Genomic DNA, 10384 nt, shown 5'->3' on the forward strand with positions numbered 1-10384 from the left:
AAGAAGATTTTTTAAAATGGTGACTAAGGTCCCTTTCTCTAAGGTTACTGGGATATTAAGCAGTGGGTAGAATAGTGACTTATAAACCGGCTGTACGTTGAAATCAGCGGGGGCACTTTAAAATACTGATGCCCAGACCTCAGGCCCAACCAGTTGAGTAGGGATCTTGAGGAGTAGGCCCCAGAAATTTTTTTTTTTCTTTTATGAAACAATAAACTGCCTACGTGAGTCTAATGTGCATTCAGGATTTAGAACCGCTGAGTTTTACAGCAAAGCCAAACAACTTGGTTTCAGCTGTTTGAGCCAGGTGAAGTAAATAGAATCAACTTTTCTGTACCTTAGTTTTACCTGCCTAGAACAGAGAAGCAATAAAGCTTAAGAATTTAAAGAGGCTCACTGTGACCCTCCTGTCATTACTATTGCATACAAAAGAGAGGTAACTTTCTTTCAAAAAAGAAAAAAAAGAAAAAGAAAATCCAATTATTCAGCTGGCTTGGCTTCTGGACTGTAACAGTGGCTTGAGGATTAAAATAAATCTTTCCAGTGTGTGGAGGAACAGCAGCTTCATTCCCCAGTATGGTTTGGCCAGTGCTTTCCAGGTTTTCAAAACTGCCCCAACTTTCAGCTGACTCCCTTCTCATGCCCCAGGTGGTTAGCAGAGTTAGGCACCATACTTATATTTTTAGTGAAATTGCCTTTTAATAGTATTTTCCTAACATAAAACAACACATGTTCATGATTCAAGCCCAGAAAATTATAGGAATATGACACATAGCAAACAAGAGTCCCCTAGAAGTCAGTCTCCCAGACATATCCACTGTAAGCATGTTTTTCCTTCCGATTTTTATCTCTGCATATGCTAAACATTTTATACTTTTATTTTAAAAATGGGATCATTCAACAACGTTTGTACTTTTTCCCCTTAGTATCTTAGCCATCACTCCATGTAATAAATCAACCTCATTCTTAAGGACCCCTGATTCTTAGGATTTTAGTCACACAAGGGCACAATGTCCTTCCCCTTCCCTCCAAGGTTTCGCTTTCCTATGGAAAGGCTTGGGTTTTGTTTGTTTGTTTGGGCTTCAAATAGAGCAAATCCATTGTATCTGGTATATTTATGTTTGGTTGTTATTTAAAAATTCGTACAATTTTAAAGAAATAGAATAGCATATATGATTCCCTCCAACCTCTGACCCCTAATCCACTAGTTCTTCTCCCCAGAAACAAACTGCCATTACCAGATTCTTGGAAATCTTGAGAATTACTGCATGCATAAACAAGGCTTGAATATTCTAAAATGGCTTTTGCTTAGGTAACCAAGTCTATCCATATTGTATAGAGACATCTTGTTTCATTTATTCATTCAGCAAGTACCTGATGAGCATCTCGTGTGCTCCAGGCACTGTGTTAAGTTCTGAACCTACAGTGAGGACCATCACACAGCTCAAACTCTCCAGGAGCTTATGGTCAGCAGGGAAGATCAACATTTAATCAAAACATAGCTAAATATAAATGAGAAATGGTGATATGTGTTGTGAAGGAAAAGAACAGCGTTTACATGCTTTTTTTTTTTTTTTTTTTGAGATGGAGTCTTGCTCCGTCGCACGGGCTGGAGTGCCATGGCGCCATCTCGGCTCACTGCAACTTCCGCCTCCCAGGTTCAAGCGATTCTCCTGCCTCAGCCTCCCGAGTAGGTGGGGCTACCATGCCCAGCTAATTTTTTTGTATTTTTAGTAGAGACGGGGTTTCACCATGTTGACCAGGATGGTCTTGATCTCTTCACCTCGTGATCCACCCGCCTTGGCCTCCCAAAGTGCTGGGATTACAGGCGTGAGCCACTGCGCCCAGCCTACGTGCATCATTTTTTAAAACAGTGATTAATGGAGTCCCCTTCCCCAATTTTTAAATATAAAGGTGTGGATGGGAGATTTGCAGCAAAGATAGGGAAGCAAAGACATAACCCACAATCTTTACTCTTGCCAACAGGTCTTACCTTCTTTCCCACCAAAATTTTCCTTTGATAAAATGTCTTGCTGAGAGTTAGGGTAACTCAACAACCAGCTTTATTATTGGTTGACAGGGTGCCTTAGAAGACCTTTGTTAGCCAGACTGTGAGCTTCTTGCAGACAGGAATTATGTCCTGCATCACTGTGTGCTCAGAACCTAGTACTAACTGATGTAGGCACCAGGAAATAGATGCTTTTATTACATTCTCATTTTATGCCTTAGAAGCACTGCAAATGGTAGGTATTCGTATTTCTATTTTAAACGATGAAAAAACTGAGGCTTAAGGAGGTGTAAAAAATACTTCCTTTTAAAAAAATACACCTCTCCCCCACCCTCATAAAAACCCCAACTTTGACCGTAGAGTTCATTGGTGGTGGAGCACTGCAAACATTAGCTGTCCCATGTGACTTTGGCTCTGACACAATTGGTCCTCTTGCTTCAGGGAACTGGATATCATCCATTCCTCCCATGGGTTGGCCTAGGCTGTGTTACTTCAGAGTTTTCTTGACGAGTTTCAAGGTAACCAGGTCATCCTGTTCTAAATATTTTTCTGGGATTGAGGTCAAGGAGCAGCAGGATCCTCTCTTAAATGGGTCAGAGGAGGACGACTCCTATGGCTCCTGGAAAAGTCAAGCCCCTTCATGCTAACTACACTGTCTTCCTGTCTATTCCAGCTTATATCCTGGGCTGAGCTATGGATAGGGAGCAGAGGTCGATGTACGCATGTGTTCTGGAGGACTTTTATATGTCCGATGGTGTGTTAGGAGTTGGGGTGTGTGGAGTTGGGGCAGAGGGAACTCCAGAAAAGACAAATTATCTTATGGTGGAGACAAAAGGTAGTATTGGCAACAAACATGACCTCTGGAATCAGATAGTTCTGGGTTCCAGGCCTGACTCTTTGACTCACTTGTCAGTTGTGCAACCTTAGGCAATTTGTTTAACCTTTCTGTAGCTCAGTTTCCTTGTATGCAAACAGGAGGAAAATAATAATCTCTTACATAATAGGATTGCTATGAAGAGTATGTGAACTAATACATGTAAGACATTGACTGTTGTGCCAGGCATCTAGTAAGCACTCAACAAGGAATAACTACTGCTGCTATTGTTGTTACTAACAACAGTATGAGACTAATAAGTGATTAGTGTATAGTACCAACAAATACAAATGGAGTTCAGAAAAAGAATGCTTAATTTTTGTGAGTTATTCAGGAAATCTCTAGAGGAGACAGAAGAAGTGGAATGAAATATTCCAGGTGGAGCAAATATGGAAGTGGGAGGCTGAACTGAGCTGGAGTGGGGAACAAAAAGAAGAAACAAACCCAATGTCTGGCACCCCTGAACTCTATCACCAGCTCACCTGTTGTCACTACCAATATGTCCAGTCCTTTATGGCTCTCCATTTTGGAGTGCCCTGAATTACTGGTTGCAGTTTTGACTTAGCCAGCTAGTTGGCCGGCTGCTCTGGCTGAGCTTGAGGGTGTCTGTGCCTTGGTGGAGTTGACACGGGTCCTAACTCTGCAACTTGGTTCGTAGGTTCAAAGCCTAATTTTTATCAGCTTACCCACGGCTGTTGGTTTCTAGTGGACTGAGTCACACTCCCCAACATTACAAAACACTTCTTAATAAATAAACTACCAGGCTGATAAGTCAATTGACGATGAAAGAGAGACCTTTATAGAGATGAGAACACTTGTGTGTATCAGCCCTGTCTGATATCAAGGTACCTGAAGCCAAATTAAACAGAGATTGTTTTATAACCTAAAATCAGAACCTAATGGAGTTGAAAAATCTCATGAGTGAGACCATATAGGCTTTGGTAGTCCATGGAAAATTGTACCTTTTGCATATCTGTCATAGGTTTGTAGTGTGACCAGAATGTGTGTACTGTTCTCTCTCCACTGCTGGAGAAACATCAGTAACATTTTTTCTCTTGGATGTTCCTGTTTTAAATTCCATGCAAATGCTGTTTGTGTGCTATGACCATGCTATTCTCTTGAGTTTCTTCCTTGTTGACAAGATTTTTGAGTTGCCTACTTCATAGCGACAACATAGTGATTCTCTCCTTGAGTGTTCTTTTTGGCTTTGTTCCCAAACACTAGGAATGTTTCCAAGCAGGGCCGCCACGAATGGCTATGCACTGCACAACCCTAGGAGAGGGTGCCATTCACATAGACTATAATTGAATGGCGCCACTAGGGTTGTGCAGTGCACAACCTGCACAACTGTACTCGGCGGCCCTGGCATAATGTAATGTCAGTACTTTCTTCATCAAGGTACCAGTTTGGGATTGTCCTCAGGGTAAGGGGGCTGTAGCAGTGAGCTGCTGCTGTGACCAAGAAAGGAAGAAAGAAGTAAAGTTGTGGCTTTGGGAGGATTATCTTCTGAAAACGAGAGCCATCGTATAGGAGAACTACGTACCTTCATTCACTCAGTAGTTTTCTGAGTGCCTACTATGTGAGGGTTGAAGAACAGGGAGGGGTTTGCATAGGAAGGAGCATTTGAACTGGGCTTTGTGAAAGAAGTAGAATATTAACATGTGGAGATGAGTCAGGAGGAGAGAATCTCAGGGGAAGGAGTAGCGAGAGGAAAGACAGATGGGAGACCACAAGGGGTATATGGGTAATGGTGCCTAATTCATCTTAGTTGGATAGAAAAGCATGTAAAAGGGAGTAGTGAGCAATGATGCTGGTTGGGGGTCAAATGATGATGTAGGAGGGGAGGGAGTTGAATGCCCAGTTAAGGAATTTGGACTTTTATTTATCAAGCAATAAGGAGCTATCCAAAGTTTGTTTTTTTAAACAGCTTTATTGGGTTATAATCATATACCATATAATTCATTCATTTAAAGTGTACAATTGAATGTTGTTTAGTATATTCACATATATGTGCAGCCACCACCACAGTCAATTTTAGAACATTTTAATCATCCAAAAAGTAACTCCATACCATTTAACTCACCCCCCTCCCTACCTTTCCCCCACTCACCAGCCCTAAGCAATGGTTGATCTACTTTCTGTTTCTATAGATTTTATCTATTCTGTACATTTCATATAAATCGAGTAATTATAATATATGACCTTTTTCCACTGGCTTCTTTCATTTAGTATGTTTTTAAGATTCGTCTATGTTTGGCATGTATCAGTACTTCACTTATTTTTATGGCCAATTAATATTCCATTTTAAGGATATGCCACATTTTATTTATCCATTTGTCTGTTGGTGAGCATTTGGGTTGTTTCCGCCTTTTGGCTATTAGAGATAATACTTCTGTGAACATCTGTGTGTAAGTTTTCAGGTGGACATAGGTTTTCATTTCCCTCAGGTATAGGAGTGGAATTGCTGAGTCATATTGTAACTCTATGTTTAACCTCTCAAGGAGCTGTCAGACTGTTTTTCTAAAGTGGCAGCACCATTTTACATCCCTACCAATGGTATAAAAGGGTTCCAATTTCTCCACATCCTCGTGCATACTTGTGATAGACTTTTTATTTTAGCCATGCTAGTGGGAATGAAGTGTCATCTCATTGTAGGTTTGATGTGCATTTCCCTGATGACTAATGATGTTGAACATCTTTTCATGTGCATGTTGAGTACCTGTATGTTTTCTTTGGAGAGATGTCTGTTCAAGGTTATTTGTCTTTTTATTGTTGAGTTTTTTAATACTTTGGCTATTTTTTTTTTTTTTTTGAGACGGAGTCTCGCTGTGTCGCCCAGGCTGGAGTGCAGTGGCCAGATCTCAGCTCACTGCAAGCTCTGCCTCCCGGGTTTTTACGCCATTCTCCTGCCTCAGCCTCCCGAGTAGCCGGGACTACAGGCGCCCGCCACCTCGCCCGGCTAGTTTTTTGTATTTTTTAGTAGAGACGGGGTTTCACCGTGTTAGCCAGGATGGTCTCGAACTCCTGACCTCGTGATCCGCCCGTCTCGGCCTCCCAAAGTGCTGGGATTACAGGCTTGAGCCACCGCGCCTGGCCTACTTTGGCTATTTTTAATGTATATATTTAAGGTTTCAACTTAATGATTATATATATATGTAAACCATCATAATTAACACATTCATTACTTCATAGAGTTATCATTTATGTGTGTGTGTGTGTGTGTGTGTGTGTGTGTGTTGGAAATATTTAGGATCTACTCTTACAGCAAATTTTAAGTATACAGTACAGTATTTTTACCTATAGTCACCTTGCTATACATTAGGTATTCAGGATTTATTCGTCTTGGAAAATTAAAACTTTGTACTTTTTGACTAACATTTTACTTTCCTAGCACCAACCCCAGCTAACCATCATGTTATACTCAGCTTCTGTTAGTTTGACTAATTTACATTTCATATTATGTGACATCATAAGATATTTTTCTTTCTGTGTCTGGCTCATTTCACTTAACATAATGTCCTTTGGGTCCTTCTGTGTTACTGAAAATGATAATAGGATATCTTTCTTTTTAAAGGTTGGATAATATACCACATTTTCTTTATTCATTCATCCATTGATTAACATTTATCTTGTTTCTATATCTTGGCTATTGTGAATAATGGTGCAAGGAATATAGAAGTGCAGATATCCCTTTGAGATCTTGATTTCAACTCTTGGATAAGTATCCAGAAGTGGGATTGCTGTGTCATAGAATAGGTCTTTTCTTTTTTTTTTTTTGAAATTATACTATTTTTGATAATGGCTCTATCAATCTCCATCAGCAGTTTTCCAGGGTTCTATTTTCTCCACACCCTCCCCAATATTGCCATCTTTTGCATTTTTTATAATAGCCATTCTGACAAGGGTGACATGAGATCTCACCGTGGTTTTCATTTGCATATCCCCAATGATTAGTGATGTTGAGCACCTTTTCATATACCTGTTGTCCATTTGTATGCCTTCTTTGGAAAAATGTCTATTCAGATCTTTGCCCATTTTTAAATTGGGTTATTTGTATTTCTGCTATTGAGTTTATGAGTTCTTTATATATTTTAAATATTGACATCAAATTTGTGGTTTGCAAATATTTGCTATATAGCTTTTTAGGTTGATGGTAGTCCTAATTGTTTTTGTTTGTTTTTCACTTTTCTTGCATGTGCTTTTGATGTCATATTAAAAAAATCATTGCCAAGACCAATTTCAAAAAGTTTTTCCTGTTTTCTTGTAGGAGTTTTATGGTTTCAGATGTTACATTTAAGTCTTAAGCCCATTTTGAGTTGGTTTTTGTGTGTGGTGTAAGATAAGAGTCTAATTTCATTACTTTGCATGTGGATATCCAGTTTCCCCAACATCATTTACTGAAGCAAGCATCTTTTCCCCCATTGCGTATTTTTGACCCTCTAAGGTTCTTCGTTCCTTTTCATCCTTTTTTTTTTTTCTTTTTCTCTTCTGATGAGGTAATTTTAAATAACTGTGCTTCAAATTTGCTGGTTCTTTCTTCTGCTTGATGAGTCTCCCGTTTTTAGTTCAGTCATTGTATTCCTCAGCTCCAGAATTTGTTTGGCTGTTGTTTACAGTTTCTATCTTTTTATTTAACTTTTCATTTTGATCATACATTGTTTTCCTGATTTCATCGAGTTGTCCATCTGTTACTTGTGTTTTTATTGTTGAGTCTTAAGAGCTATTTATTCTGGATACTAGACTCCTATTAGATACATGATTTGCAGATTTTTTTCTCCCATTCTTTGGGTCCCCTCCCCTCCTCTCCCCTCTCCTTCCTTTTTTTTTTTTTTGGAGACAGATTCTCACTCTGATGCCCAGGCTGGAGTGCAGTGGTGTGATCTCAGCTCACTGCAACCTCTGCCTCTCTGGTTCAAGCACTTCCCCGCCTCAGCCTCCCAAGTAGCTAGGATTACAGACATGTCATGTGCCACAACGCCTGGCTATTTTTTAAAAATTATTTTTAGTAGAGACAGAGTTTCGCTATGTGGGCCAGGCTGGTCTCGAACTCCTGACCTCAAGTTATCTGCCCGCCTCGACCTCCCAAAGTGCTGGGATTACAGGTGTGAGCCACCATGCCCAGCCTGGGTTGTCTTTTCACTTTCTTAATAGTGTCATTTGAAGCATAAAATATTTTAATTTTGGTGAAGTACAGTATATTTATTTTTTCTTTTGTTGCTTGTGCTTTTGGTTACATCTTAGAGTCTATTACCAAATCCTAGGTCATGACATTTATCCCTATGCTTTCTTTTACAAGTTTTATAGTTTTTGCTCTTACAGTTAGGTCTTTGATTTTGAGTGAATTTTTGTATATGGGTTATGAGGTAGGGGTCCAACTTAATTCTTTTGTATGTGGATAACCAGTTGTCCCAGCATCATTTGTTGAAGAGACTATTCTTTCTACCATTGGATGGTCTTGATGCCTTTGTCAAAAATTAGTTCTGAGGGTTTATTTCAGTGCTCTCAATTCTATTTTATTGGTCTCTGTGTCTTTCCTTAGGTTAGTACCACACTGTCTTTGTTACTGTTGCTTTATCATAAGTTGAAATCAGGCTGTGTAAGTCCTCCCACTTTTTCTTTTCAAGGTTGGATTGGCTATTTGGGGTCCCTTGCATTTCCATATGAATTTTAAAATCAGCGTGTCAGTTTCTACAAAAAAAATGTCAGCTGGGATTCTGATAAGTACTGTGATGAATCTGTCATTTAAAACTTTCAAGGAGGAGTGTAACAGGATCAGAATGCTATTTTAAGAATAGGAACCTGACAATACTGTATAAAATTAGAGCAAGCTTGTCCAGCCTGCGGGCTGCATGCAGCCCAAGACAGCTTTGAACGCAGCCCAACACAAATTCATAAACTTTCTTAAAACATTATAAGATTTTTTTGCGATTATTTTTTAAAGCTCATCAGCTATCGTTAGTGTTAGTGTATTTTATGTGTAGACCAAGAGAATTATTCTTCTTCCAGTGTGGCTCAGGGAAGCCAAAAGATTGGACACCCCTGAATTAGAGTGATGAAGGAAAAACACCGGATACTTGGAGATCAGATAGGAAACTGCTGTAGTAGTTTAAGAAAATGATAGGGACCGAACTAGGAAAAGATAGTGAGGGTGGATTTCAGATATATTGAAAAGGTTGGGCTGGGTGCTGTGGCTCACACTAGTAATCCTAGTGCTTTGGGAGGCTGAGGTGGGAGGATCACTTGAAGCCAGGAGTCCGAGACTAATCTGGGTAACAAAATGAGACCCCATATGTGCAAAAAATAAAAATAACTAGGTGTGGTGGCACATGCCTGTAGTCCTAACTAGGCAGGAGGCTGAGGTGAGAGGATTGCTTGAGCCTAGGAGTTTGAGGCTGCAGTGAGCCATGATCACACCAATGCACTCCAGACTGGGTGACAAACCAAGACACTGTCTGGAAAAAAAAAAAAAAAAAAAAAAGAAAAGGTCTGAGTGTCAAGACAAGATTTGGGAACTGAATACATGTGGGGCTGAGAAAGGTGGGGGATCGGGGATAACTCTGGGTTGTGAAGAGAGGCTAATGGATTAGATTATAGTACCTTTTAAAACTTTGTATTAGTTTGAAATGACTTTTGACCTACAGAGGAGTTGTAAAGATATTACAGAGAATTCCTGTATATCCTTCACCCAACTTCCCCTAATGTTAACATTTTACGTAACTATGGTAAAATTATTAAAACTGAAAAATTATCATTTATACAATGCAACATGAACTTAACTATAGTCTTTATTTGGGTTTTATCAGTTTTTTTTTTCACAGGTGTCCCTTTTCTGTTGCAGGATCTATCTAGGATCCTTAATTGCATTTAGATATTATCTCTCTTTAGTCTTCTCTAATCTGTGGTAGTTCCTTAGTCTTTGCCTTCACAACCTTGACTATTTTGAAGAGTACTGTTCAGTTTACTCTGTAGAATGCCCCTGATTTGGGTTTATCTGATGTTTTTTCATGATTCCATGGAGATTATACAATTTGGGCATCCAATAAGGATGATACTATCAATAGCTCATGCTTATTTTATTCCTTACGGTGTGTCAGGCACTTGAACTAGGTACCTTAAGCATTTAAATTTTATAGTTACCCTATGAAATAATACTATTGTAATCCTCTTGACAGGTAAGGGAACTGAGCCTAAAGGGTTAAGTATTCTCTGTAGGCAGCTGGACAAGGGAAACTGAGTAATATGTCAGAACGTTGTTATTGCAAACGTGGAATTAAAACAAGCGAAGTTAGAGGAATTGAAAATTTAATATGATTTGTTGCTGATGTGGTGCATAGTAGGGATGAATTTTCTATTGAAATCAGGATAATTATGGCTATTATGTATTGAGTGCTAGCTATGTGCTAGGCACTGTGCCAAATGCTTTTCTTGCTTTGTTTCATTTTGTCCTCTCCCAAACCTTGTGAGACATAGGCACTATTTTTATCCCTATTTTACAGGTGAAA

General features: G+C 39.3%; 1 protein-coding gene and 1 non-coding gene across 25 annotated transcripts in view; both read left to right on the forward strand.

The window, feature by feature from the left end:
• Nucleotides 1-10384, forward strand: part of TMEM164 (transmembrane protein 164) — a 345939-nt gene that overhangs the window by 48157 nt on the left and 287398 nt on the right. The gene's annotated exons all lie outside the window — the stretch shown is intronic.
• MIR652 (microRNA mir-652) lies at nucleotides 4130-4227 on the forward strand. The gene has a single exon (NR_032674.1). It is a non-coding gene; the product is annotated as a microRNA mir-652 (primary transcript).

Source organism: Macaca mulatta, chromosome X (assembly GCF_049350105.2).
Source record: "Macaca mulatta isolate MMU2019108-1 chromosome X, T2T-MMU8v2.0, whole genome shotgun sequence".
NCBI lineage: Eukaryota > Metazoa > Chordata > Mammalia > Primates > Cercopithecidae > Macaca > Macaca mulatta.